Genomic DNA, 4,020 nt, shown 5'->3' on the forward strand with positions numbered 1-4,020 from the left:
CAGTTATCTCATATCCTTCTCATTCATTATACTTCAGATGCAGAATTATTTCCCTGCAGCAGGACCAGCCTCTCCTTCTTCCTCCATCTTTCCCAGCACAAGCAGGTTACTCTGACGTCAGATTCTTCTTTTGGAATCCTGAACTTTGCAGTCTTCAGCATCCCATGGTGCATGGCTGCAGATGTTTCTCTTTTAGATTCATTTTTGCATAATCATTACATTGGAGAGCCTCTGTGTCCTAGTGGGTGCTTCCTTTTGACTTTATTTGGAAGAAAAACACGTGATCCTAAAAATTTAAGCAAAAGATTTGCTTATATGCCTTCTGAAGAAGTAGGTGAGTGTACAGGGCATACTTGCACTATTTTAGAGAAGAGTTTACAAAATAAAATACTCAGCATAGAAAAATAAACTCATTTAATAGTTGTTCATTTTGGAGAAAATGCTATAGTTTTATATTTTGTTTTGAGAGGACATTTGATATTTACAACAAAATAGGTTATATCGTAAGCAGCAACCATTGGTGTGGATGGGTAAGCAGATGACCACTGAAGAAGTTGCTAACTACCAATGGCGATGAGTCTAAGAATCAGGCTGCCTTTAAAAAAAAATCAGCTTTATTGATGTATAAAATTGTAAGATATTTAAAGTGTACATTGCCCGGCAAGTGTGGCTCAGTGGTTGAATGTCAACCCATGAACCAAGAGGTCACCAGTTCGATTCCTGGTCAGGGCACATGCCCGGGCTGTGTGCCCAACCCCCAGTGTGGGGCGTGCAGGAGGCAGCTGATCAATGATTCTTTCTCATCATTGATGTTTCTGTCTCTTTCTTCCTCTCTCTGAAATCAATAAAAATATATTTTAAAGTATACCTTGTGGTGATTTGATATACATATACATTGTGAAAGGATTCCCTCAATTGAGTTAATTAATACATCCATCAAATCACACTTTTGTCTTTTTTTTTTTTTTGGTAAGAACATTTAAGTTCTACTCTCTTAGCAAATTTCAATTATACAAAACAGTGTTATCAACTATGGCCATCATATTTTACATTAGATTCTCAGACTTTATTCACCTGATAGCTGAAAGTTCGTACCCTTTTACCTTCTATTTCTCAGCCTCTGGCAATCACCTTTTTACTCTTTGTTTCTATGTTTGTTTGACTTTTCAAATTTATTTATTTATTTTTTTGTTAATCTTCACCTGAGGATATTTTTTCCATTGCTTTTCAGAGAGAGTGGAAGGAAAGGAGGGAGGGCAGGGGAAGAGAAAGAGAGAAACACCCAATATGAGAAAGCAGAGACCCTGCCTGCACTCTTTTCTGTTTTGTGTTGTTAATCCTCACCTGAGGACATTTTCCCATTGATTTTTAGAGTGGAAGGGAGGGGGAGAAAGAGAGACATAACCATTGGTTGCTTCCCGCAAGCACCCAGACGGGGGCCAGAGATCAAACCTGCAACCAGGGTAAGCATGCCCTTGATCAGGAATTAAGCCTGCGACCCTTTGGTGCCAATGCTCAAACCATTGAGCCACAAGGCCAGAGCTAAGTTTGACTTTTTTTTAAAGAAAAAAATGATTAAGTCCTGGCCAGTTTGCTCAGTGGATAGAGCATCTGCCCTTGGACCAAAGGGTCACAGGTTCGATTCTGGTCAAGGACATGGACTTCGAAAAAGCAAGTGATCCTGTAGACTGTGTTCTTAGCTGTTATCTCACTGATTATGGCAAGAATTGTTTTAGTAGAATTTATCAGTATTAGATTTCCATAATATATAACTCATTCTAAGTGTTCTATTCCTGAACTGCTGTTTTAGAACAATGCCTACCATGTGATAAGTGCTCAATAAAATATTCATCGAATGAATAATTTTATAGGTGAAATTTATTGAGCACCTACTATCAGTCAGGCACTGTTCTAAGCATTGGAAATATGATAGAATATAGCAATATATAAATAAAACAATTGGAGTATAATGCTTGTATCTCTTCACATTGGAAATGATAAACCATTAACCCATCAGCCCCTCTCCAAAGGTGGATGTACTGGAACATGATATTCCTAAAAAATGTTTAGATTTCCTACACTGAGATTATTTTCAACCAAGGTGGTAGGTGGATAACACTAGCCTTTAGTCATTCCCAAGCCAAGCAGTTGTAAGACTACATCTAGTCATTTCTGAACTTTTTGATTGAATATGATGTCATGAAATTTTTTGAGCACCTTTTAAATAATATACGTACTTCATTCCTGGCCAGCTGCAGTTGCTTTTGGAGTTTCCCTTATTTTAAAGAAAAATTTCAGACAGGTTTCTGAAATTTTACAGTTATAGTTCAACTTTGTGGCATTTCAGGTACTTAAAGCAAATGAGATCTCTTTATTCTGTATCTTCAGCAATTGTCAGAGAGTCTGGTTTGGATCTTACTGTTCTTTTCTCTCAAAAGAGATGAAGACAATTCATACTTGAGAGTCATAATCTAAGGCTCTTCTCACCTGGTGTTGCCATAGATGGGTTGAGGGTATATGGATACACCAAGTGACTGCCCCTTGGAGGGACATGCATAATTCTGAAAAACTCTGAGAAGCACTGGTCCAAGAGATAAAGTAATCATCTATTTTCTGGTCCTTCTGACATAAGATTGCCAGAAAGTTTGGTACTTTATATGACAATAATTTTCTATAGAAATGCACTCAAAGAATTATAACACGTGCCCTAAGCTTTTTCGTTTTTAGGAGATTGTTATTAAAAATAGCACATATAAAAAGAAAAAAATACCACATATGGCCCTCGCCATTTTGGCTCAATGGATAGAACATCGGCCCGAGGACTGAAGGATCCCAGGTTCGATTCCGGTCAAGGGCACATGCCCAGGTTGTGGGCTCGATCCCCAGTAGGTGGCATGCAGGAGGCAGCCGATCAATGATTCTCTCTTATTATTGATGTTTCAAGCTCACTCTCTCTTCCTCTCTGAAATCAATAAAAAAAGCTCACTCTCTCTTCCTCTCTGAAATCAATAAAAATATATTAGAACAAAAAGGAGGTTCTCAACAGGTCTTCCTCATATATATCACATGTGAGTTGCAGGCGCTGGGATCTCTCAGACTCAGTTTTTTGAGTCAGTGTGGGGGCATTCAGAATGGTCCAGCATTTAACATACCATCGGAGGCTGTCCTACAATATAGCTTTTAACAAAACTAGGCTGTCCTGAACCCCTGGTAATAGAATTGTTTACCTTTATACCACGAAGGTTGAGAAAGCACCAAATCTGCATGCGGCGTGTGCCCAGGCTGACGTAATGGAGCTCGTACTGTGAGACCTAAAGTTCTAGTGAGTTTGTTTAAAACGAGAAAACATGTCAGCAGGGCCTGTGGTGATCCATGTGTGCTAAATGCGTCTGTGACAGGATCAAGCGTACATTTCCTTCCTGAGGAGCAGAAAATAGTTGTGAAAGTGCTGAAGGCACAAACACAGTCAGAAAGCTAAATACAAACAAAAAAGAAAGCTTGTTTTGAGTAATAAAAGCAAATAAAAGACTAGTTCTGGTATTTCTCTTGTAAAATAAAGCCTTGTAGAATAAATCGCTATTAGGGATACAAACATTTAACAACATTCGTTATGCTATTCAATTATTCCTAACAAAGTGGCAGGGAGCGAACTTTCTTCTGAAAACGAGAAGCACACTAGGTGTGTTTTCTTTCTCTACTTTCCATTTCATAAATCATTTTATTTTTTTCTGGGAAGTCAAATGTTAAATTTTATGTTTAGCTGATCTTATATCAAGATTTAAAAAAATACATTTTCTTCAAAAGACTTGCATTTAAAAAAAGGAATTAACCTTAAAAATTCCTTAAGAAGTATGCTTTAAAAATTGCTGCAGAAATTGAGAAAAAAACCTATTTGACTTTTTTCTTTGACTTTATAATGAAACTGCATATTGACTGTATAATGAAGCTACAAACTCTGATATTTGCCAAGAGATAATATAAGGATGGATCTTTTACATCTTTGAATATATAAAAGCTGTT

General features: G+C 37.4%; 1 pseudogene; it reads left to right on the plus strand.

The window, feature by feature from the left end:
• Positions 1-3,131: 3,131 nt before the first annotated feature.
• On the plus strand, positions 3,132-3,478 carry LOC102774270 (annotated as a pseudogene).
• Positions 3,479-4,020: the final 542 nt, after the last annotated feature.

The sequence above is a fragment of the Myotis davidii genome, unplaced genomic scaffold (genome assembly GCF_000327345.1).
Source record: "Myotis davidii unplaced genomic scaffold, ASM32734v1 scaffold376, whole genome shotgun sequence".
NCBI lineage: Eukaryota > Metazoa > Chordata > Mammalia > Chiroptera > Vespertilionidae > Myotis > Myotis davidii.